This window comes from Barbus barbus (assembly GCF_936440315.1).
Source record: "Barbus barbus genome assembly, chromosome: 2".
Taxonomy (NCBI): domain Eukaryota; kingdom Metazoa; phylum Chordata; class Actinopteri; order Cypriniformes; family Cyprinidae; genus Barbus; species Barbus barbus.
The window spans coordinates 32,803,516-32,831,066 of NC_136730.1; the positions used below are offsets into that span (position 1 = coordinate 32,803,516).

At 35.7% G+C, this 27,551-nt stretch overlaps 1 pseudogene across 1 annotated transcript; it reads right to left on the reverse strand.

The window, feature by feature from the left end:
• Nucleotides 1-27,403, reverse strand: LOC306884968 (TBC1 domain family member 19-like; annotated as a pseudogene). Its single transcript has 20 exons — nucleotides 27,230-27,403; nucleotides 27,049-27,121; nucleotides 25,358-25,403; nucleotides 24,257-24,332; nucleotides 23,085-23,159; nucleotides 22,936-22,999; nucleotides 20,784-20,822; nucleotides 20,338-20,448; nucleotides 19,463-19,535; nucleotides 19,082-19,120; nucleotides 18,194-18,306; nucleotides 13,564-13,638; nucleotides 13,234-13,296; nucleotides 10,989-11,073; nucleotides 10,862-10,906; nucleotides 10,462-10,687; nucleotides 10,249-10,340; nucleotides 6,183-6,294; nucleotides 5,841-5,911; nucleotides 1-178 (listed from the first exon to the last, which is right to left on the reverse strand). The product of its transcript is annotated as a TBC1 domain family member 19-like (transcript).
• Between the last annotated feature and the right edge of the window lie 148 nt (nucleotides 27,404-27,551).

Sequence of the window (27,551 nt, forward strand, 5' to 3'; positions counted from 1 at the left end):
AAAAACTGAAGTTTAATTTTGGCGTAAACTATCCATTTAAAGTCAACATTGAATCCAAATGGAATGGAACATTCCAGCCACCAAAACAGACAAATACACGACCGGCTTCTCAGACGGCGAAGAGGAAGATCTGCAGCAAGGGCACCGCCTTCAGGGTTGAGAGGTCTGCGAGAACAGCCTGCAAGAAAAAAAGTATTGAAAATGCAAAAATGAAGACTCTTTCAGGCCATGTAATATACAAGTGTGGCTAGATTTAAGCTAGTGTCATCCATTATGGTAGATATCTATTCAGACTGCCTGGCAATAAAAATGAAATCCTCCCATTACTCGTTTCACCTCTGCTGTGTTTGACCAATTTTCACCAGTTTCTCTTAATTCTCTAGCTGAGGTAGTTGGGCAGTTAAAACCTACAAACTGTGATTGTGATATTATTCCATCAAGATTACTTAAGAACATTTTTTATATTATTGGTCCCAGTATACTGACTTTAATTATTAGAAGCTTCAAAACAGCAGTAGTTCCAATGGATTTTAAGCATGCCATTGTACAGTCCCTTTTGAAAAAAAAAAAATTATAATTTGAATCCATATGTCTTACCTAATTACAAGCCTATATCAAAATTGCCATTTTTATCTAAAATTCTAGAAAAAGTCACATTAAACCAATTGCTGATCTTTGTAGTTCAAAATGAGATCTTTGAAAAATTTCAGTCAGGGTTTAAAGCAAGTCATAGTACAGAAACGGCCTTGTTGAAAGTTTTAAATTATATTTTTATTTCGATTGATTCAGGCAGCTCAGTGGTTTTAGTTTTACTAGATCTCAGTACAGCATTTCATACCATTGATCACAACATTCTTGTTTCTCGTCAAGAAAAGATGTGGGAATCTGGGGTATGGCACTTGAGTGGTTTAAATCCTTTCTTTTTTATAGGACGTTTTCAGTCCATTTTGGTCAACATTACTATAAAACGGCACCATTTTCCAGTGGGGTTCCACAAGGATCCATTCTCGGCCCAATCTTGTTTTCATTATATATGTTACCCTTAGGTTCTATATTTCATAAGCATGGAGTATCTTTTCATTGTTACGCAGATGACACTCAGGTGTATCTACCTTTGCAGAAATAGGAAAAAAGCTCTTTTGAGTGACTATTGAGTTGTTTACATGAAGTTAAATCTTGGATGTCACAAAATTATCTGAATTTGAAAGAAAGTAAAACTGAAATAATCTGGTTCGGGGCTCCTGACACCCAAAACTCCCTTCTGTAAATTTAGCTCCCTTCTGTAAATCTGTGGTGAAGAACCTTGGTGTCAAATTTGAGTTCTTTGAAATTTGATAAACAGATCAACACTGTGGTCAAATTTAGTTTCTTCCATTTATGATCAATAGCAAAGGTTAAACCGTTTCTGTCCTCCAGTGAATTTGAAAGGATTATTCATGCTTTTATTTCTGTAAAACTGGATTATTGTAACTCACTGTATGTGGGTATTAGCCAAGCATTGTTAAATCGTCTTCATTTGGTTCAAAATGCGTCTGCAAGGCTTTTAACAGTTACTTGTAAAAAATCAGCATGTAACACAGATTTTAGCGTCACTTCAGTGGTTGCCAGTGCAATACAGAATTGATTTTAAACTATTAATTTTTGTATATAAAGCATTGCATAATTTGGCCCCACCTCATTGAGTGGATCTCTTTTTATATACAAGCCACCCAGGTCTCTCAGATCAACAAATCAAATGATCGTAGACATTCCAAGGACTAGAATGAAATTGAGTGGTGACCGGGCATTTGCAGTAGCAGCCCCGAAGCGCTGGAATAAGCTACCTCTACATCTCAGACTGGCTCCATCATTAGGTTATTTTAAACGAAAATTGAAAGTTCATTTACTTGAATTAGCGTTTGGTTCTGCAGACTGATTTCCAAGAGCTTTTTTATAACATTTATTGTTGTCGGTCATTGTTTGTCTGAAAGTTAATATTGTGCTATTTTATTTATTTGATTTTACAGCACACTGGTCAATGTTACGTTGTTTTAATTGTGCTTTATTTTTTTTATTTTATTTTTTTTTTTTATTATGCAAACAAACATGCTATTTACAGGTGACAAATCAGATACAGAGTAACCAGGGTCAACAAAACATACATGACAGCCAACATGGTTTGTGTGAGTGTGTGTGTGTGTGTGTGTGTGTGTGTGTGTGTGACTGGGTGTTGGGTTTGGAAGTATACTAAACAAAATAATCAAAAAATTTAATAAATTAATCAAAAAAAAAAAAAAAAGTACAACAGTAATGATAACAGTAATAATAATAATAATAATAATAGTAACATTAATAACAAAAATTAGAGGATAGTAATTAATTAAAAAATAAATAAAATAAATGTGGGGAAAGTTGGAGGATTAGAAAGAGGACAAAATAGTAATAATAATAATAATAATAATAGTAGTAATCATAGTATTAATAACAAAATAATAATAATATTAATAATAGAGAGAAAATAATTATAATAATAATAATAATAATAAAGCTAAAAAGAGTAAGATATTGTAAGGCTGCCTCTGGGCCCTCCGTGGGCAAGGCATAGTTTAGGCCCAGGACGAGCCATCTAGGAGAGGAGCTGCAGGGCACAAGGACCAAAGTCTCACCCCCGGCCGCCACTCACATGCCATGTTTACCTCACATATGTACTGTATATGTATTGTTAAGTGTATAATGCATTAAAAAAGTGTGACGTGCAGTGTGGAGCCAGCCCAGTGCAAAGCCCAGGCCCCCATGCTCACGTCCCACTTACCCTGTGTGTGTCTGATATACATGTATGCATTTTTTTTTTCCTCTCTCTTTTTCCCCTTTTTTTTCTTTTTTTTTTTTTCTTTTCCCTCCCCTCCTCTCCTTCCTCCTCTCTCCTCTTCCCTTGCTTGTTTTAAAATAGATGTATGTATACCGTCTAGTGATGCATTAAAAAAAACAAGGCATGTAGTGCTGAACCTGCCAGAGGCAAGAAAACCAGGCCAAAGCTGGTACAGGTTGGAGATACAAGGCCCCCGGCCCCACAGCACACCCACCAACCACTAAACCCAACCACACAGGGCCACAGCCAACTGAGGCCCAGAGGCGTGAAAAGAGAAAGAGAAGAAAAGAGAGAGAAGAAAAAATAAATAAATAAAACGTGCAGATAGCAGAAAGCAACCGTAAGAAAGGATAGAGAAAGATAAAAAAAAAAAAAAAAAAAAATAATAATAATAATAATATTAATAATAGAAAAATATTTTAAGTTTTTGATTTAGTTTGATATTAGCCTTTGTTGCTACCTCTTCCTAACCCCCCTCCCCCATAATCTTATGTAGATATTGATGAATGGTGTGTTGTTGATGGTGGCTTCAGACAGAGAGGGTCAACGGATTCATGATTGATGGAAGTTTATGAGAGATAACAAAGAGGGGTTCAATTCTGTTGTATTATTTTGAGTGGAAGTTGACAGGTTTTCCATGGAGATGTAGTCTGTTATTAAGTTTTTCCAAGATGAAATATGTATGCTATTCCTTGATTTCCAGTTCATGAGGATAGTTTTCTTGGCGATAGTTAGAGCTACTAAGAGTAATTTACTATCTGTATCGTTTGAGTTGATTATGGATGTGTCACCTAATATACAGAGGGAAGGAGACAATGGGATGTGACATCCCATATGGTTGGATAGTGACTCAGTAACATTTTCCCAAAATTCTTTAACTGGGGTGCAATGCCACAAGGCGTGAAGATAGGTGTCTGGGGTGTTTTGTGTACAGTGTGAACATGTTTCTGAAGTAAAACCCATTTTAAATAATTTTCGTCCAGTAAGGTGAAATCTATGAAGTATTTTATATTGTATAAGTTGAAGATTGGCATTTTTCGTCATGAAGTAAATGTTTTTGCAGATTTGTGTCCAGAAAGTGGCATCGGGGGCAATAGATAAATCTGATTCCCATTTAACATTTGGTATACCTAATGTATTGTCCGATTTTGATATAATTCTGTATATTTTGGAGAGTAGTTTTTTAGAAGAAGAAATATTTAATAGCGCTGATATTGGGAGGGGGAGGTCTAGATTAATTGTCCTAGTGTCAATTTTTGATTGAATTGATGATTTGATTTGTGAGTATTCCAAAAAACAATTGCTCCCAATGCCATATCTCTGAACCAAGTGGGAGAATGGTGCCAGGTTATTATTATGAAAGATATGCTGAAGTTGTGTGATTCCCTTTTCTGCCCATGTGCGTAAATTGAGTGGCTTCTTGTTAGCTGTAAAATCTGGGTTATTCCAAATTGGGGTGTATTTAGTAATTGTGCTTTATAAATAAATAAAACAAACAAACAAAAAAACACTAAGGTGTGGTCATGTTTTGCAAAAGTTCAGCATGAAGATTTCTGAGATGTTCAAGTTGCTCATACAAATTTGCCGCACTCACCAGCAACCTCAGTTCGAAACTGACAGTATTAATGACTATGAATAATGACCTTTTTTTATGCAGGAGAAAATTTGCTGATGTGAACTACAAAGACGCATAACCGTCAATCCAGTTTCATCAAATGGAGTCTGCTGGCCCGCACTCATGTAACTTAAGAGCTTGGAAGGTGCTAAGAGTGCATCCGCCTCACAGGAGCTATTTGGGTGGGGGCCTTCAGAGGGAATCAAGTGTTCTCAAGCTTCGGTCCTTATGGAATTGGAAGCAAATAAATTTAGAGGCCCCTATCAGGTTAGCACATCTGCTCTAATGTTTCATGACCAGGACTGGGCACTAAAAATACAATGTGTTATGATACTTTCTCCTGTAGGGACCAGGTGGTACATAAGCAAGCAGATACTGTCCAGCAGCACCTTCACAGTGTCTTGAGGCCCAGGCCCGTGCGTCACTGCGGGTTACAGCCAGAATCAATGAAAGCAGGTCAGATGCACTTTTACTACAGATGTCAATCAAGCAGTTGAATGCGACAGCATCCGACAGTGCAGACCTCTTAGCTAGCATAGGATGCTTTCATAAGTTCAAGTTTTCAAGTTAAATGTAGAAATTAAGTTTAAATGGCTATTGCATATCAAAATATTATTAAGTAGGTCAAAATTGATTTTATAAAATATACAGTGCCTCTGATTTCAAGGCAAGAAATTTTCTAGGTTCAGTACAAGTTAAGCTAAAATCAGAATTTGTAGAATGATATTAAATCATTTAGATTTGTCTCCTGTTTTCTTTAAAAAAAACAATATTGGTTACTGAATACAGTCTTTTTCACTGAAAGTGACAGGGAATTTTCACCTTCACACAAAATTCCAAATGGCATGGGTTCCTATCATCATTAAATCATCATTTTACAGTTGTTATAAGTTTTGTGCTTTATCACGTTAAGTTGAAATGCCAACAAAGTTGTAAAATTGGATGTACCTGCACACAGAAAGGTTAGTAAGCCATTTATTCCTAACTAATATCAATGTTAACACTTATTGTTTACATTTTGTCCCTATTTACTTCCATTGTAAGTGCCTCGATGTAAGTGCCTTTGGCCTTAACTTGTACTAAACCCAGAATATTCTTTTAAGTAATGAGTTATAAACTGTTACACATACATAGGCACAGAAGAATACACACACACATATACAGTGTCGACAGTTAACTGTCATGTTAAAATTCCCATCACATTTGACATCACATCGTCAAAACATTTTAGAGCTGGGGTGTGGGGACTTGGTCCACTTTTAAAAGTGGTTATCCCAGCAATTTTGAAACATGTGCCTTGGGTGGACTGGGTTACTAGTGTTGGCTGTGAGTGAAGACACTATTTTTGTATTGCTTAAAACACACACAAGTAACAACCTCAGCTGATGCCAGTGATGTCACTTCCATTAGGTTTTCGGCTCGGAAGGCAAAGACAGCAGCGGCCAGGACTGAAAAAGACGGACAGACAAACAGTCATCAACCAGGAAACTGGGTGTATGCCATATAACTGACTGACTCTTCTTATTTAAGAGTGCCCTAACATAGAGGTCACATTTTCAGAATGAAAGTAAATTAAAAACAGTTTAATACCTCATAAACACAGTGATTAACTATTTATCCATTAAGTTCCTGGCATCAAACTCTGGTTGCATTCAATATGTGATTTGAAATAGTGAAGTGACAGTAAAATTATATGTTTCATGTTCATAATAGTTGGACTACTATCTCTAAGGAATCATATCCTAGGATACGGTCCCATAACAATAGGAGCTGGTCAGTGGACAGGTATCCTGAGAAGGCCCGGACTATCCACTTAAAGGCAATACGCAACCTAAGAAAGATACACACACACACACACACACTGAGAAACACTCCCCAAAACATAAACACAGTATAGACCTAAACCCTTATTCAAAATTTCTGTTATGTGCTTACACAAACGTTGAGGCGTGATACTTGTGTGTGCATAATTCATCCACTAGATGGAGCTGCACTGTTACAATGTAACATTGTGACGTCATAATTTCAGCTGGAAACTAACATAAGCTTCATGTGAGTATGTATTATAAATGAGACATTAATGAACATTCACACATGAGAATAATAATAAATTATATTTAAAAGTATCGACTAAATTACAATATTTTCAGGAAAATGCCGTTTCTAAGATGTTCCAGGTGTTTCAGCAGGAAACTAAAGTAACATAAGCTTTGTATTAGTATGTGTAATAAATGAGGCCTTTAGTTGGTTTTTAGCCCATTGCTATGAATTTGCTAATGTGCTCCTTGGTGGTGTTTAGCCTGTTGCTATTAAGTTAGGTTATGAAATTACTAAGGTGTTTTAGCATATTGCTTTGCAGCTGTTAAGAGGCTTTGGGAGGTTTTTAACCCACTGATGTGTGGTTGCCATGACGTTCTAGGTGGTTTTAATTAGTGATCGACCGATATTGTTTTTTATAACCGATACCAATTATTTGCATGTCTATGTGCCCGATAACCGATATGCAGAACCGATATTTATTTACTGTTATAAAGTAAATAAATTACTGCGTGAAGTAAGTCCATACTTCACTTTGGTTTTTCCTCCTTTCAGTCATCTTAACAAAAAATGTTTTGAGAATTAGCAGTCTTTCATGCAGGGCTCTAGACTCATTCTTCCCACTGATCTCACTTTTGCGCACGAGCACATAATTTGGTTGCAATTTGTTTTTTGTTTTTGCTACAACATTTGATTAATCAATGCATGCTGATGAACTTTTATCATAGTTTATAGTTATATGGTAACGAAAGTTTTCAACATTCAACTCGTTCTTTTTCATCTGTATTATTTGTGATTTAAATTTTGTGAACAGGAATTCCTTTTTTCGTGCGCTTTTTACTTTCAAATTTGCGATCTTGGTGTCACATTTTACAAGAAAAGATCATTGTCTGTTTTGCTTATATCTATACACCTTTAACTTTTTAAGACTAAAACAAAAGATGGATTCATTGTTATTCTTAATTAAAAAGCGCAACAACAATAAAACAGTAAGTTGACAATGACAAACTCTTACATAACATTTATCAACAAAAACGAATAAGACGTGGCATGGCATAGGACACACCACATGCTGTACTATATACCTAGTATATTACAGAATGTTTAGCAAACTCTGAGGAAGCAAATAAATATTCATGTATTTTTTTTTTTTTAATTAAGGAAAGCCTCCATAGCATAACCTGAGGTAAACAGCAAAGATAACAAGCTTCTCAAAACGAAAACAAAAAGAAAAGTAAAACTAAACTGGCTGTAGCTGACAGGACTTGCATGTTTTTTCTACAAGAATACCACCACGTTCACCTTCTCTGGTTTAAGAAGCGGTCTTTTACTTTAGTTTGAAAACAAATCCATCCGTTGCGCTCCATCCGCGACGCGCACCTTCACGCTCGTGCTGACGCGGCGCTCTACCCACTAAGCGCTCGTGCTGAAAGCACCTCTCTTCACGTGATCAGTGAAATCTGACTCCTGCTATAATGTGCTGCGGCTGGCAGCGCGAGCTGAATGAAGCAGACGCTTTGGAGTAGCGCAGACCTGGCACTAGTACAAATGCGACCACGTCAAATTTTAACTCGCAAACAATTACCATTTTGGTCGCAGTCTAGAGCCCTGTCGTGTTAAATTTAATCTTCGTATTACAACAATAAAAAAACATTTTATTTATAAAAAGCTTTAGCAGCAACACTAATATTAACAGTAAGCAAAATGAACATAGAAAGTCTAATGTTTTCAAATGGAGAAAATAAAGGAAAGGAGTCATATCAACTTTATTTTTTTATTTTATTTAACCTTTATTTATCCAGGTAAACTGTTTGAGAACCACTTCTCATTTACAAACATGACCTGGCCAATTTCATTTTTAACTACAGTTTTAGTAGGTTTATAAGCTGTTTAATAGGATAAAGAGTGAAGAATAATTCACTGGATAATGTTAATTCACGGAATAATATTCTCTGGAATATTGGAATATAACAAGCATTGTATTTTATTGCATTTCTCAACTGGCATGCTCTAAATTATGCTGCTGACAGCGCGGTTTATCTATGCCTTTACACAGAACTAGGCTACTCAAACTGCGATCGATCGCGGAGATAATAAATAATTAATTTCCATAGAGTTGTATTAATTTAGATGTTTATAAACGAAATAATGGTTATATAGTGAGTGTTAATACAATTTAGGGTGCTTCAAAAAAGTGAATCTTGTTAAAAGTTGCAAGCGGTGGCCGTGCTGAGCATTTCTTGAGCATCAACCCGCTGAGTGAACTGCAATATGAAAGCGGCTTCACGAGACTAATGATGAGCATATAAACAACAGAGAATTACATTCAATGCTTTTCTTTCCAACATGCAATCATTCATGGCTGTATTATTTAATTCATGCAAAGTTACGTCTTTATTGGGAGAGGACTTGACAGAGTATCTTATTTATCATATTTCTTAGAGCCAAATTGCATTTAAACTATATATCAGGCATTTATGTAATACATCTCATTTGTGCATTAATGCCTGTAATATTAAATAGTTTACTAACTACAGCAAATCAAGTACCTGCACGCCGTTGCTGTCTCGTCTCCCCTCAGATGCGCTGCAATTGCGATCCTGCGCGCAATTCTGAAAACGTCCACAAGATGGCGGTGTTTATCGGGGAATCCGATATTACAAAACCGATATTCGATTATGGAAAAATGCTTAAATATCGGGAAAAATATCGGTAAATCGATATATCGGTCGATCTCTAGTTTTAATCATGTTACTATATAGTTGCTAACGTGTTCTGGGTGGTATAGCCTCTTGTGGTGTTTCTGGTGGTCCCTTAATATTGCTTTGGTCTCTCTTTCATTGTAAATCGATCTTATTATTCAGCAGGTTGAAATTTTAACTTTGGAAAGTTTTGCACAGACCTTTAATAGTTAAGGTTGGGGGTTTAGAATAATATTCTTGCCATAAATAAAAGTTTATTAAAAACATTATTTTGTTATTAATCTAAAAATCGTACATTTGTTAAGTATATGGGCTCAGAACCAAAATAGATTAATCAATTGTACATTTACATTTATGCATTTAGCAGACGCTTTTATCCAAAGCGACTTACATTGCATTCAAGTTACAGGTTTTACATTTTATCAGCTCTTCATAACATGCTCTTCAGCATGTTAATAACACGTACAAAGTTTGGTAAGAATCCGCTAAAGATATAGGCTCATGAACATTTTTTTCGTGAATTTCGTCAAATTCATTAACACGCTTTACGAGAATGGTTTGGTCTGTTGGAAATCTTTTGAAGACTTTTTGCCAAGTAGAAATTTGCATTTTGGTATGCATTTGACTCACCATGAGCCAAGGAAAAAAATATTTTGCTTCTAGACCTTACAGTTCAAAAGTTATTAGCAAACATATGGGCACCAATTTGGCCTATTGGTGGCGCTAGAGAGTTTGAGAAGGAGACTCAAAATTTGCTATGGTTAATATTGAGACTGTCCTCTATCTGTGTGCCAAATTTCATAACTTTCCATACGGGCTTCCATAGACTTCCAGAGTGGAAGATGAAGAAGACAAAGATGAAGAAGAAGATGACTAACAGATACAATTGGACAAACCATCTAGGAAACTAGACGATTCTGTGCTTGGCCCCTAATAAATGACAAATAACCAATAAACAAGAATAAAGAAAAATTTTCATTTTTTTATATATCATATTCATACAAGATACGCTATAAAATATTTATTAATCTGCAATGTGAACTCACGGCTGGGCTCCAATCTCTCTTAGATGGTAGAAAAGCTGGGGAAGATGAGTCTGCAGTAATCTCTCAAACTGCAAGCACAAAGACACTATACCCTAACACACACACACACACATACACACACACACCGGTTTGGTGAGCTCAGTAACAGCCATCATCCTAAGTAAACTGATAAGGCAATCAATCATGTTACATCAACGTCACACAGATACTCACAGATGGATGTGAGGAGATAGAGTGTAGTCTGAAGAAGTAGCGAATATACATCTCTCTAAATACGCTGTACAGCTTCGAAGGCTCATTATATAAGAAACACAGTGGTGCAACTGCAGCACAGGATACAGATAGATGCTTGTTTCCAAAATAGATTTTGCTTTTTGAGGCTATGCGCTTTATTCTTCATACTCACCATACATTGAGAAGCCATGGAATGGAATGACACCTATGGGACAGAGAGGCCATTATCTGTTATAACGATTACTGCTATTACAAAATTATTTTGTAAAACTGAAAACTAATAAATCATCTATTAAATGCATTGGCACTGGTTTCTGACAAATTTCAGAGAATTCAACAAATGAAGACTATACTGTGCTTGTAAAAGCTTCTTTCTCACCATTCGGTGGGTAAACCACAGCACACTGCTCTGAGCCAGACTTGCCTGAGAAAAAGACATTTTATAGACTGAAAAGAAGCTAAGGAAGATGTTATATCAACAAAGATAAACATTTAAAAGACGTTACTTTGAATGCAAGATTTAGGCGGTGTAGCACAGTTGTAGTTGAAATGCTCCAGGACTGCAGTGTCTCGAGAAAAACACAGCAAGACCTGTGGAGAAAAACAATGGAAAAGTCAATGGGTTTTTTGAATAGGTTTTTTGTTAAATTGCTGTTATGTTTTCTCAAATTGAATTTTCATGTTTTATTGAAAATGACATAATTAAAAGCTTTTATTAATCTGCTAACTGGTGCTAGCAAGACCAGTAAAAGCTTGCTAGCAAGTGGCTTAACAGGACTACAAATGTTATCGGGAACATTATACATCACACCGAACAAGTAAAATCATCTACTCACTAGTCTGCTTTTACAGCCTCGTTGTGTTTATCACACTCTTGAGAACTATTCTAAAACTTGCATGAAAAATTATTTTAAATAAAGACTGAAAATTGTGTCTAGTTGTTTATCGCCATTTCTGGAAAAAAAACTAGATGGGTTTTAGTTAAGAAAGCCAAAGTGATACTAACTTCCGGGTTGGCCTACAAAAACACATCATCACTGCAGCTCTCTATAATTGGCAGCACACACAGACATGGATTACGCAGTACCCACACATTGTATCTTTGCAAAATTGCTTGTTTCCTGGTCCAATTACATTTGAAGAGCCACTTTAGAGCTGTAGCCTGCAGAGGTCAAGCAGATGTGTTCTTTCTTTTTTATTATTTGCCTCAAAATGGAAATATAATTAATTTTAAAAACAGCAATCTTTTTCAAATCAGTTATATGTGCTTTCTAGGATGCAGGTTTCTTAGTAACGGCATTTTCTTCATTTGTTTTTAATGCATTTCTAAAGCTTTTATAACCAGAAGTGGCCAAATTCAGTGCTAGTGACCTAAAAGCTCCAACACAGTATTTATTTATTTTTTTTTTTTCATATTTTGGAATATTTTGTGGTATTTGCAAACAAAAAGCATACCTTAGCAACCACACAGAAACACCCTGACAACCTCTTACAACATTGTGATTGCTACTTGTGCTCGTCCAAGTTCCACTCACATTTTATTCAAAAATATTATATTATATTATAATAAAGCAATGTCAAATTAAAATGGAGTTGAAGTGCTCTAAAATAAAAAATAACAGACAACCTTTAGAGTTTGAATATCTATCTGTTCAAAAACAAAGAGCCGTTTTTGGACTGAATAGTAAATATGAACCTTTTCATCCTACTTTTCATAAAATTCACCTCTCTAATCATCATATCATGACCACACAGTGTCTGAAATTCTTGAACTACCCAAAGAGTTCCCACTAAACCAATACTTACAAGCAGCCCAGCTCCTTTATCACCTCACACCTGCAACTCATATTACTGTTCCATAGTGACAACACAATGTGCTTGTGAAGCCCCAAACAACTGGCTATTTCTGTTGAATATTTCAGAGAAAACTCTGAAAACAGAAGTAAAGAGGAATATTGATGGTTGTCCAGAGGATAGCAGCTAATGAAACAAGTTAACAAAAAAAATCTCTCTCAAATTGCTTTCTCTTCAGGATTAACTGCTGAACTTAATTTTTTTCATAACCATTTATGAAACTAATTTTGGAAGAGTGCATTATTCCCCAAAAAGGCCTATTTAGCTATTTTAAAGGAAAAATTAACCCGTAAATTAACCTTGATTATGATTTTGTGGTGAAAGTGAATATGGGTTATTATACACCCCTTGAATAGAGACTATACGCTTTGATCTAATGGATTTGGAAGGGGGCGTCTCTGTTAGAGCGTGCTATTTCTATACAGTTGAATTTCTACATTTGCCAGCCAGTTCCACATGTTGTATTATGCTTTGAAAACTCCTTGTTTTTCAATAGACATATAACTTGGGTTTATCTTAAATAGTTCTTTAAATTCTTAAATAGTGGAAATTTAATAAAGCTCATATGACTCATGAATTGCCCATGAATAGAGAAGTCTATTTAGAGAGGTCTATCTGTGAGATACACAACAGTCCTATCTGTATCTATCTGGTTTTAGGTACGTGAAGTCAAAGTGCATGATTTTGCATGGGTAATGTTCTCACGACAGTTTAGTCTACAGCCAAATACGTGTACAAAGACCTCTATCAACGTCAAATTCAAACTAACTTGGGAAATTTTTCTCCTCCTTTGATTATCAAAGCTTTTTATGACTCCGTGAGAATTCTCATTAGTAATCAGCTGACCGAAAGGTTGTGTTGTAAATGTGTAACGGAGAGTGGCATGCATTCACTCACTTGATATAAATAGTCCTCAAACACAAAGTAATAGTCATCATTATTTGCAGTAAGCTTCACATCCTGAGAAGAAAAGACATCAGGCATTTTTATCAGAAATAGATGCACTAGGGGTACAAAAACGGGACACTTAAATATATAATAGCATTGCAAACAAAAACAATTCAATCATCTTGCCATTTTATCTGTTTATTAGTTAATCAGCTTGATCTTGCAAGAGAATGGTCTTTCAGAACTCTTACTCTATTGGTCAAAACCTATAATAGAATTTTCGACAGAACAAATGGTGTATACAAAACCATTTCCATCAAATAAACTATGTAAATGTACCTTATATATTAGGTTGTCCACCAGCAGGTCATGCTGTATGACTCTAGCCTTCAGTTGTTCATAATGTGTTATGTCCTGTTTAATGAAATAAAAACAAAAGAATTGACACAGAGTTAATTTATCTCAGTCAGCTGAATTGAATTATCCAATACATAATGGATAAAGAAGCACCTATATGCAGATCAAACGATGCCCAGTCATTACAGCTAAGTTAATTATACTAAACAATTAACAAATTAAATTGCTATTGTAAGCCGCATATTATTAAGATTGCTGGGTTAAAAATGTTAAATGTCACAAAAGGCTGTACTGGAACAGATCATTGCAGATAATTAGAACCAGATCTAAATCATCTAAGATTTTTTTTTGTTTAAATATTCATTTTTTATAGTACAATATTTTATTATAGCTAAATGCCCTTTTCATTAATAACCTTACTGGCAGAAAGATAAATGAATGTGACATACACACACACATATATATATATATATATATATATATATACACACTATATATAGTTACATTAGTTTGCCATTATGAGTTGAATTATTATAAAATAATAGCCAATGTCCAGATCTTAATCCCATAGAAAATCTGCGGAGGCAGCTGAAGGTTGACAAACGTCAGCCTCGAAACCTTAATGACTTTAGAAAGACAAAGAGGAGCGGGACAAAATCCCTCCTGAGATGTGTGCAAACCTGGTGGCCAACTACAAGAAACGTCTGACCTCTGTGATAGCCAACAAGGGTTTTGCCACCTAGTACTATGTCATAGTTTTGCGAAGGGGTCAAATACTAATTTCACTCATTAAAATGCAAATCAATTTATAACTTTTTTGAAATGCCTTTTTCTGGATTTTTGTTGTTGTTGTTATTCTGTCTCTCACTGTTCAAATAAACCTACCATTAAAATTATAGAATGATCATTTCTTTGTCAGTGGGCAAACGTACAAAATCAGCAGGGGATCAAATAATTTTTTCCCCCACTGTAAATAAGATGTTGCATCTGTGTTCTTTAATTTGCACGTTGTTAGTAAATCACCCGCAGAAATTTCCACGCCCATCGGTGCTGTTTTGGAATTGCGCTCTCGCAGTAATTTGCCCTGTTTAGTAGAACTGGCCCTAAGTTTAGGCATTAAGTAGGATAAGGGATGTAAAATATGGTCCTGCAGAACATGTGCCTTATTATGTACTAATAAACAGCCAATATAGGCATGGTAATAAGCAACTAGTCAATAGTGAGAATTGGTCCCTATACTAAAGTGTTACTGTTCATGAAGAGACACTGTAGTTGAAAACTTTCAGTTTTCCTGCATTCAAGACAAGTCATCCCAGGAAGTTCTTACTTCGAAATCAGAATTACAAACTAACTTTATCATAATTAACTTTGATTATCGCTTCATTTTAAACATTTACGCCCTTCATGTTAAACATTTAAACATTTACGCCTGGGGGAAGTCGTGGTTAGAGCATTGGACTCGTAATCGAAAGGTTGCGGGTTCGAGTCCCCGGCCGGCAGGAATTGTAGGTGGGGGGAGTGAATGTCCAGCGCTCTCTCCACCTTCAATACCACTTGAGCAAGGCACCGAACCCCCAACTGCTCCCTGGGCGCCGCAGCATAAATGGCTGCCCACTGCTCCGGGTGTGTGTGTGTGTGTGTGTGTGTGTGTGTGTGTGTGTGTGTGTGTGTGTGTGTGTGTGTGTGTGTGTGTGTGTGTGTGTGTGTGTGTGTGTGTGTTTTTGTGTGTGTGTGTGTGTGTGTGTGCGCACACCTGGTATTTATCACGTCCTGGGGACCAAATGTCCCCACAAGGATAGTAAAGCCTGAGATTTTTGACTTTGTGAGGACATTTGGCCGGTCCTCACAAGGAAAATAAATTATTAAAAATACTAAAGGTGTAGGGTTGGTGTAGGGCAATAGCACATACAGATTGTACAGTATAAAAACCATTGCGCCTATGGGATGTCCCCATAAAACATGGAAACCCAACATGTGTGTGTGTGTTTTCACGGTGTGTGTGTGTGTGTGTGTGTGTGTGTGTGTGCATTTGTTCACTACTCACTGCTGTGTGTGTGCACTTGGATGGGTTAAACGCAGAGCACCAATTTCGAGTATGGGTCAGCATACTTGACAATACGTCACGACTTTACTTTTTTTACTTTACTAAGACAGGCTTCAATCACGAGTCTTTTTAAAAGCTCATTGCCCTCCTGTTACCCGGAGGGACAGGTGAAATTTTTCCCATTTTTCTGAGAATAGGCATGTGAGCTGGTCACCGTCATCCAGACAGCTGCTTTATCAGCAGTTACATAATTGTTCCACCTGAAACATTTAAACCTCCTGTGATTTCCCCTCTTTGTCATTCCACTGGCTCCTGTCCTGTCCACATCTGCAGCACTAGCTCAAAAAGTGAGGGATTACTCTACTTGTTTAAAATGTGTCGCCCCACGCCGGGTGTTTGTCTTCTTATTAACACATAGAGAAAGTACATTCTCCAGATGCTGTTTCACCGCTATAATGAAGGCCCAAGGACCCATCAGCCAGCTGGGAGACATTGCTTCATCTCCGAAAATGGCAGCTATTAGACGGCCAGGGTGAAAAATTACAGTGGGTACATGCTCTGTCATTTCTGCCCCCCAAGCAGCTCATAGCTAATTGTATTAGGAAGGATTATGTATTTAAGACTAGTTTTCACACTTGATTGGACTGCTTGGTCTGGACCAGAGTACAATTTTAAAATGTCTTTTCACAATTTGAAAGGCATTATGTTACAAAAAGAATGCAAATTATACATCATTAATAACAGCTGCCAAACCACCTTTTAAAGCAAACTTAGATAAGCCTCAAATATGGTACACATCAGCAAAAATTGCTTTTACACCAACCAAACATACTTCATGTCAACTTGATTTGAGCCTTAACAAAATCTCTACTGTAAAAATATGTTTACATCTTATATTTAATTTTTATTAACCCTCACAAAACATTGTGTCATGCTTTTACTACTTGTACTCTGAAACTGTAATTTGCACAGCATATGGAACATTTCAGCCATGAATGTGTCTGATAAGTACAAATAAATACCCATAAAATGTCAGCTCTGGCACTTGTTCACAACAACTGCCATAAATGTCAATTAAGATATACAAACAGTTTCATCTGTTTAAATGTACATAAATATTTATGGTAGTTTTATATATGTTTGAGGATCTGTGCATGACTGTGTGTGTAAAAAAGTAAGAGAAAAAAGTATATATACACTACCATTCAAAAGTCTCTTTTGCTCACCAAGGTTGCATTCATTTGATTAGAAATACGGTAAAAACAGAAATACTGTACTCTAAAATCATCAGAATATCAGAATTGTTTTTAAATGTTATGTATTCCTGTGACGGCAAAGCTGAATTTTTCACAGTCATTACTTTCAGAAATCATTCTAATATGCTGATTTTGTGCTCAAGAAACATTTCTTCTTATTATTATAAATGTATTACCATGATCCATTTCACATTTTCTTTGGGATTCTTTGATGAATAGTAAGTTCAAAAGAATAGAGTCTATTGGAATTTTTTTATAATAATTGTCACTTATGTTAAATTTAATGTGTTCTTGCTGAATAAAAGTAACAATTTCTTTAAAAAAATTGTAATTTTACATACCCCAAACTTTTAAACAGTTGTGTATACACTCCCCTCCAAAAGTTTTGGGACAGTGAGGCCAATTCCTTTATTTTTGCTGCAGACTGAAAACATTCTGGTTTGACATCAAAAGATGAATATCAGACAAAAGATTTACATGCCGGCTTTTATTTCCAGGTATTTACATCTGGATCTGACACACAACTTAAGCCCGGCTCACACTGTGCGATTTTGGCCACGATTTGGTCGTCTGAGACAAATTTTGAGAATCCTAAAAGATTCTTATAATCCTTGACTAAAATCTGTAGTCTTTGATCACTGTTTTGACATGTTCACCGACAGCCGATTAATGGCTGTTGCGATCAAATTTCACCTCCGACGAAATTCTGGCAGTGTCAGAAGATTTGGGGCACAGTCCTGCAGAGTGATAAATGTCAAACTATCTCCGTTTTTCAAGACAAGCAATGAGCAGAATTAATGCTAGAGAATTATTCTATACAGCCATAAACTCCGGCGCTCCCGTCCTCCGCTCACGGAATTCATCAGAAATGTTGCCTTTTCTATATAAACACTGGTGGCGGCGCATGTGGGTGTGTAGAGCTGCATACACTATTCTTCGTAAATACGCCGGTATTGCCGCCGTTCATATACTTTTCATGATGGCCAACATTTCGGTCCCATGTGCAATGCAGTTCGCAGTCACTGGACGTGTATGGGTTGATAATGTAAAACTCCAGACAAGTTTTCTTGCGCGCAACCGTTTTGTACCATTTTTGGAGGGGAGTGTATATTCTCCTTGAAAGTGGCTATTGAAACTATTCCCACTTTACTCTGAAGAAGCACTTCAAGTGAAGACTCTGATAGGTGCAGGGCAGTACCATCTCATACACACACACACACACACACACACAAATGCACTGGCTCACTTTCATCTGGAATAACTTTCAAAACAGTGTGCCCTTTCTAAATGCAGTTTGAAATTGAGTCATTACCTCAGGATCATTAGTAGTATTCAGGATGAGAGACCAAAGCTGGGCCCTGAGACCGGTGGGGCAGCCCTGCCTGCTGTACTGCTGCGCCGCTGCACTGTCTTGCTCGCTCACCACTACAGAAATGCAGAAAAACAAGTGTCACCCTCAAACATATTAGTAAACACTTTTAGAGAGAAACCGTCTGGATGTGTCTAAAACCTAAATCAGCTGCCTTGAGGCCAAATCTGTCACACAAAACAAGCATTGTTTTGTATACGAAGGTGCATCCTAAAGAAACCCGTAATATAATGTCTAATGATCTGGAACACATTCAAGAGAACTTTAAATAAAACCAAGCAAATAATTTGTAACTTACACTATAACAAGAAATCTCGTGCTCACCAAGGCCACATTTATTTAATCAAAAATACAGTGAAACAGTAATATTGTGAAATATTATTGTAACTTAAAATAAATGTTTTTTATTTGAATATGTTTCAAATGTATCAGCATATACATTTCTGTGATGGTAAATCTGAATGTTCAGCAGCCATTAATCCATTCCTCAGTGTCACATGATCCTTCGAAAATCATCCTAATGTGCTGATCTAGTACCTAGGTTACAATTCCTATTATTATCATCAATAAATAAATTAAAAACAATTATAATTTCATTAAATTGATAAAAAAGAATTTACACCATTCTGTTTTATTGAATATATAGCATCATGGGATATCACAGGCAATGGAAAAAGCATCTATGCTGCCTTCAAAATCTGACCAGACTGTAGTATTTGAGGGGAAATGGTATGGGAAATATTAAACAAATATTCTCTACAAGACCCAATGATAATGCAGTATTAAACAAGCATTTGTGTCATGATAACGACAAAAAGAGTTTATGTTTACCTTTTTTTCCAATGTGAATGTGCTCGCTCTCAAACAAATCTGTGTTGAAACAGCGGAGAAACAGAAAAGAAGTGAGAGGGCAAACAGAGCGTACAACACCAATATTTAAACATGAGCAGTGAACCTCTTTGATAACATTAAATACAATACATAAACACGCTACATAGAGAGTTTATAGGGTTAAAACATTACAAGCAGGAGTCATACAGTCAGTGAAGCCTCTGTTGACTTGTGACGTGACAGTAAGAGAAAAGCTTATCAAAAACAGGAGGAATGTCCTATTTGGACTAGTGTGAAAGGAATCTGGCGATAGTGGAGCTCATCCCATGTAATATTACTCCATTACTCATCATGTTATGGTTGAAATGTGTAAATTATTACCTGGAGGAACATGCGTGTGATCATCTATACCAAGCTGTCCATAAGTAAGACCTAGTTCTGGATACATTTCCCTCTGCAACAAATACAAATAACTGGTTAAAATGATCAAAATATGTCATCCCTACCAATGGATGTGGGTTATATTTATGATCATTTATAATTATTGTGAGACAATGCATGAGACAATGTAACAAAAATTAGTTTCACTTAAAATTTTATGATTCTGTAATTCTGTGGTGCTAATTATTGTACTATTTATTTTCACATAACATCAATAGTCTGGTAAATATTTAGGTCAGGTACATTTTAGAACCTGTTATTAATTATGAAACATTAGTACAGATACATTTTTGTTCTAATTTTGCATGTTTTTTTAAAGATATGTTGCTTTTGCAAGGATTGGAACATAAGTTTCTGTACCATTCTGTAATATTCTAGTGCTTTCTGGAACATTCCAGAACATTGTCAGAATAGTCTTCTTCATACACTTCTGAAGTTTTGGACGACTCACTGTTGTTAGCTCACTATTATGCATGTACCATGTTATTCTTATGCATGAGTAATAACAGATTAGCTTTTATAAGTTTTTTTTAGTTGTAACATTTATTTGACCACTATTAATGCTACACAAAAACATGCTTTTCGTATTCAGCAAATCAAACTCCACAAAAAACATTGAAAATGAAACAAAGCCTCAGCTAGTTTAAAAAAGCAGTGAGCACCAAGATAGTTTCCACAATCATTTAGATTTTTCTCTAACTCTTGATTACTGGAATTTGTTAAATGGTTTCAGATGATAATCAGCAGTCACGATGCACATTGTTTGTGTCTTGACATGAAAACAGAAGGAAGTAAAATAAAAAAGGGAGACTCACCATTTGAGGAATGTCACGGACGTTGAGGGAAACCTGGACTAATCCCCAGTGGCTTCTGACTGTGAGATCTTCACTACGTTCGTTATTTGGGTTTTTTAAACCAACCAACACCTACACAACAATCATATTACCTAAATAAGAATACGTATGTATAGTAAAAAGTGAGACATGATAAATGCTACAACCTTTGATAACATTTTCTACAAACCCCTCTTATCCCATCTGGATATGCCAACTATACATAGCCAACAATAAATAAGCCATTCATAAGTGTAAACACAGTGGCTCTGTGGTGCTATCAAAACAACCTCTCAATTCTCACTCAGAGTAATTTAACCGAACATTTCCTGAGGGAATCCAATCAGCTGCTTCATATCCAGGCCTATCTTTCTCATTTGGACCGGATGTTTTCAATAAACTGATTTGATTATGTAAGCGAGACCCACCTCAAGGAAGTCTTTTGACAGGCCTGAATTTGCTTAGGTCTGCAAAAGAAAAACACAGACCTCAGTGCTTCCAAACTTGTATATTATAATAGCCTACCAATTAGTGTCATTGAAAACATGATGACGAAATTCTCTCAATCTTAACCCTTCAATCATGTTAAAGACATTCTGTTTTTATAATGCAGCAGACATAATAGCTCTTTAAGTAATGGGAGCCTCGGTATCTTAATTGTTCTCTGTTATCTGTGGCATTTCACATCCACAATGATTAATACTCATAAATAACAGCTAAAAGATGCAAAAATCCCTATTCACTTTCATTGTATGGAAAACAGCATAAATAGCTACTTTTGTGTTCCAAAGAAGGGAAAAAACAAGTTGACTAACTAAATGTGAGTGAGTACTATAAATGATGACGAAATGTTCATTTTGAAAGTAATCCTCTAACACAAACAAAATGGATTAATCTGGCAATATTACCGTATGTTTTTTAAGTTTACTGTATGTTTTACCGTACTGCAAGTATTGCTGAAATTTTAAGTCAGAACAAGAACAAGAGAAACAAAGTGCAAGCCAAGGTTATGTTCGTAAACGAAAACGAAAACTAAGACGAAAACGACTGATGAAAAAACTATTTCAATAAAAATGTCAAAATATTTGAAAAACTTAAACGAAACGAAACTAACAACAGTTATTGAAAAACTAACTGAAATAACAAAAATAAATAATCGTTTTCGTAATCATTACGTTCTCACCCCTTGGCTGAAAAATATATGAGCTGTGTGGCGGTTTAGGGAAATACCTGTAAATGGCGCATCGCTGACAGAGGCGCAAAGCAGTTTAAAGCAGAGTCCTGCACGGGTCCTGTTTGGTAAACGTGCACCAGCAGTACTTACAGAACACCCAACCTGTTATCCCACAGCAGCACTAATTTAATTCTGTACCAGACCAGAACCGTTTGACCGTAAAGACCGCGAGTCAAGACCCGAACCGCATTAAATCTGTTACATCAGGTAGGCAAACTTATTTATTTTCTCATGTAACACAAGCAATCAAACCAGCATTAGGCAAGTTGGTGCTTTGAAGAAAAACAGACATGATAATTAACATGATAATTAACAGAAAAAAAAAGACGAGAACGCACCTTTCTGTAAACAATACAAAACTTGGCCTAGCATCTTGTGATCACTGCCAAACCTTAGAACAAATAAATATGCATAGGCTAAATCACATCATGCACATGCTAATAATTCTTCATAAATAAAGAAAATAACACATTCAAATGTGAGCCTTTAAATAGGCCTGAATTTCATTAGTCCCAGTTATGATTTATGTGCGGATGTTCACGGAAAAGTGCACAAGACACGACAGTTACAATATCATAATTATGGTTAAATAAGAAAAAAGACATATAACCAAATTAGGCTATGTTTATTTTCATATTAAATATCTCAACACACCATTAGATATGACATCAAGCGCAACTTGAGTAGATTTATTTAGTAAAAAGGCTTGCTTCCTTTGGTGTATATTTGTATATTTTTACCATCTATCAATCTCAGCATGGGTTAATTTTGTTGCTAAACGTTTGCCTCACTCAAGGTTAAATTATGGTAAGTCTTTCTTTGGCCTTCGCTCTGGAAGTGATCTGTTGATTCTGCTAAACTTGAATTAAAACTGAAACTAAAACTAAAAAATGTGTTCACAAAATAAAAACTAAACTAAAACTAACAAAAATATTCATGAAACTAATAAAAACGAAACTGAATTTCATAGCAAATTTGAAAACGATATTAAAATAAAACTAATTTAAAAATTCAAAACTATAATAACCTTGGTGCAAGCAGACGAAAGAATGCGAGAAAAAAGCTAAGCAATAGCTTTAGTAATTGGGATGCGGTCCAGGCATCTGGACATGCTCTGGATTCACAGGAAGGGCTGTTTATGCCAGTGTCCTGCAGAAAGCGGTGAATGTTATCATATACACTGTAAACTGATAGCATTGTTATGGAGCTGTTTTACTGCTCAAGGCTTCTGTGTGTGAGCCAAACCTCTGTGTGTAAACATTCTGCAATGCATAGAACACACACACACTGGGATGTAACCTTGAGCACGTCAGAGTGGAAGCACAGACTGTGAGTGTCTGCATTACCTGGTTCATCAGTTCCCATCTCGTTCCATTTATTTGTCAGCTCTTTCTGCTCTGGGACTGGCCGCTGTATAACAGAGAAAAAAGACAGGTTAATTGCTCAAATGCACATGTTAATGAGTCATTGTACATACACTGAACTAAACCTTTACCTTCCATGCCAATGGAATTCCCAACTCAGTGCACATACTGTTCAAACTCTTCAGGATCCTCTTCTCCCAGTTCACCTACAACAAACAAACACAAGACAAACTATCAGTCATCTATGCATGGCTCCAAAATGTATTTGAACACTTACGCCACACTAAATGTATGAATGTCTTTGCTAAACATAACAAATAATAAAAAAACAAGTGAAATTTATTATAAATAAAATAACACATACTTCTCAAGCAAAACATCTCACCAAAACAAGGTTGTTAGGTCATGTTTCCTGACTCAAGATCTGAGAGTCAGTTAGACTTTTATTTTATTTTCTTCAGAAAATGCATTTAATTGATCAAAAGTGACAGTAAAGACATGTATAATGTTACAAAAGATTTCTATAAAAAAAAATAATAATTAAAAAATCCTGAAATAAAACATATCCTCACAAATATTAAGCAGCACAACTGCTTTAAGTAATAATAAATGTTTTTGAGAATCAAATCAGCATATTAGAATGATTTCTGAAGGATCACGCGACACTGAAGACTGGAGCAATGGCTGCTGAAAATTCAGCTTTACAATCACAGAAATAAAATACACATGTATAAATGTATTTCAAAATAATCACATATTTTATATTTAATCAAATATATTAAAATAGAAAATTGCCATTTTTATTGTAATAATATTTCACAATTTTATTGTTTTTACTTTTAAATAAATCCAGTCTTGCTGAGCATAAGAGACTGTTTTCAAAAACACTGAAAGATCTTACTGACCCAAATATTTTGAATGTTAGTTTATATGGTTTATTTTAACTGAAGCAAAATGTTGACACCCAGATCATGTTTACTGTAGTTAATGTGATTAAATACATCTGTAATTCCTCTGCACCTTTTAGTGAATTTGAGGAGAAGTGACTTAATACAGTGCAGTGAGTAACCTTGACACCAGATGATTCAAAATAATGGCTCGGAGAAAATGCAATTTGTCATTTGTCTGAAGAGTCAAATGCAACATAAAATTCTGTTACTTATGCAATGACATTCAGAAACTTAAAATGTGGCTTACAGTAAGAGTTCAAAAGTGTTGAAATACTGTTTGATGCCACTGTTTTCGAGTATAAGCTGAGAAATACAGTATATAAAGTATATAATAATAAAGATAAAGTGTGTACCTGGGCTTTGCGCATATATGCCAAGGGCTCTTTGGTGTGTTCAGGAGGTGCTCTAGGCTGCCCAGGAGGAGGCAGACTATACCACACAAACACACAAATAAATGAATCACATTAGTTCAACATGGAATAAAAAATAATAATAATAAAATAACTACTGATGATGGATTCAACAAAAGCATACTATTGATTAACAACCACACAGCTGAGAGTAGATTTGTCTTTAAATGTTTCTTTGTTCATTCTTCTGTGAAGAAAATGTATGGGATTTTTACTTGTATTCATATATTTGCTCCTCCCACTCTCAAACTCTGACATACACCAGATCTTCACATTAACGTCTACACAAAAAGACATTCAGCAGGGACACCTGTATAACACACCAAGGCATCAAGGCACCATACTCCATTATAAAAATTTATGAAGCTCTTTCTTTCAGTTCCTTCAGTCTTTCCTCAGTCCCATTAACTTAAAACACTCACTTTAGGATAAACACATCACCAATAATGACAAACAGAGAATGTGTATCTACAAAACAACTCCCAACACTGTCCATTTTCAAACAAGGGGTCATATATTTAAAGGTATACATATATATGTATTGCTTTTTTTCTCTCATCTGTAACAATCTCCAGCTCAAACTATTTTATTGGCTACAATGTAAAAGTAATTTGTATTGTACCTCAGACTCTCCTGTCAGTCCTGTCCTGTATTTGTATCTGGATCATTTTAAGCTTAATAAAATTATTCTGTCTCTTGTCATTTTTACATTTGGCCAAAAGGAGTTCCTGTCATAAAACTGTATAAATACTGGAGGAACAAACACTTTAGACACTTTCAAATTACCTCTCTCTATCTGTCTGTGTGTGTGTGTGTGTGTGTGTGTGTGTGTGTGTGTGTGAGAGAGAGAGAGAGAGAGAGAGAGAGTATATCATCTTGTCTAAATCTCATGTCATCTTTTGTATTGCTGATGATCCCAGTATGGTAATACAGGAATAAAATAAATACAATAAAATAGAAAATACAAGTAGAAGAAACCAGTTAATGTAATTAATGAACTGCATTAGAAAAAACATAATCTTATATTCACAATATATCACTTACATGTGTAGTTCCCTGTAAACGGCATTTTGTAATTTTCTCTCCCAACCTACAAGAATGAAAGGATCAGTGACACTACAAGAATTACACACAAGAAACACATTTATCACTGCACAGCAATTCATCACTTGATAGATGTTGAGATCATATATTATGTTCAGTCACATGATCATAAAAAACAGGTAACACTTTATAAGTATACATTACATTATACAATATTAGTTTATAGTTAATTCATCGTTCACAGTATAAACTGTAGTTTAATACATTAATAGGCTCTAAACAAGTAGTGAGCTCTTCATTCATTGTCACTGTAATTAACACAATTATTATTGTTTAATTAGCTCATATGCTTTGTAAACAAGAGAGAGAGTTAGGTTTTAGGGAATAGAATATACAGTTTGTACAGTATAAAAAGCATAAAATACATTGTCTCTATAAACTGCATAGGTGTGTGTGTGTGTGACGTGAAGTGAAGTGAAGTGACATACTGCCAAGTATGGTGACCCATACTCGGAATTCGTGCTCTGCATTTAACCCATCCAACGTGCACACACACACAGCAGTGAACACACACACACACCGTGAACACACACCTGGAGCAGTGGGCAGCCATTTATGCTGCGGCGCCCGGGGAGCAGTTAGGGGTTCGGTGCCTTGCTCAAGGGCACCTCAGTCGTGGTATTGAGGGTGGAGAGAGCGCTGGACATTCACTCTCCCCACCTACAATCCCTGCCGGCCCGAGACTCAAACCCACAACCTTTGGATTTTGGTGAGGACTTAAACCTGAATACACAGACTCATGGGGACTCGTGTCACGGTGGGGACCTAAATTAAGGTCCCCACGGGTAAACAAGTTTAGGTGTAGGGCGATAGAAAATACGGTCTGTACAGTAGAAAAAGTATTACGCCTATGGATAGTCCCCACAAGGATAGCAAACCAGACATGTGTGTGTGTGTGTGTGTGTGTGTGTCCTTAATGTGTTTGTAAACATTTTAAGGGACAGTGAATATGAATGCATTTAATGTTCAATAACGGCTGGTTTAAAACAATTAATGACATTTTCCCATTTTCTGTGACCTGATCTAAAGTGAGAACTATTCACTCCTTATAACCAATGAACAATTTGGTAAATGAAAGCATATTAATAGAGATAATTGCAGTGCAAATGAATGAAAAAAAGAAATCACTATTTATATAGAGTCCATTAATGCATTAACTAGTTTATGAACTATAAATAAACTACAACCTACTAGTTTGTTAATGATTTGTAAGTACTTTATTACTGTGTACTTATTATAAAGTGTTACCAAAAAAGATTTGAATATGCTTATTTGCTGTTCACTAAACATTTTTAATATTAGGCTATCATCAATTTGTGCTGCTTAATATTTTTGTAATAAAAAAAAAGAAAAGAAAAAAATAAACGATTGTTTCAGTCTTTGATGAATAGAAAGATCAAAAGAACAGTATTTATATGAAAAATAAATATTTAAAAGAAATATAAATATTTTGTAACAATGTAAATGTCTTGATTTATTATTTAAAAAAAAAGAAAAAGAAATTAAAAACACTTACCGACCCCAAATTTTTGAAAGTAGTTTAAAAAATAATTTGGTTTTATTTTAAGTAAATTATACTTGCTTGAAATTTCAATCCAAATGTTACTCTACATCCGACAGCCATGACATACCTGATGCCTTTAACAATCTCCTCACATCATCTTTCAGCGTTTCCAGTTTAATTTCAGGTTTGTGCAAACATTCCTAAAAAGAAAGACACATTTCTGCAATGAAATACAAGCTGGCAGTATATACTGCAGTGACCGTATATCGTGTTGCACACTCTGCAGTCATTTAGCTGAAGCTGCTCACTTTAGCCTGTTTCTCCAGCTGAGAGTGTAAATGAGTCCCTTTGAGCCGCTGAACAATCTGCGTTATAGAGACAGACAGCTCTGCGCTCTCGTCCATCATTATCATCCTTTCAATGTGATATCGACGGGATTATCTGTGATCATCTGTTAGCGCTGCAGCATCACAGGATGAAGCACCGCATCCAGGGAAACAACAACAAACCCTTCAGGAAACACTGGCTTCAACACAAGGTTCCGACATGCCTTTATTAACTTAATAAGTTCCTGTAGTAAAAATCAAAATAATGACTTCCACAAAATGAACTTTTTTATTTAGCTAGTGT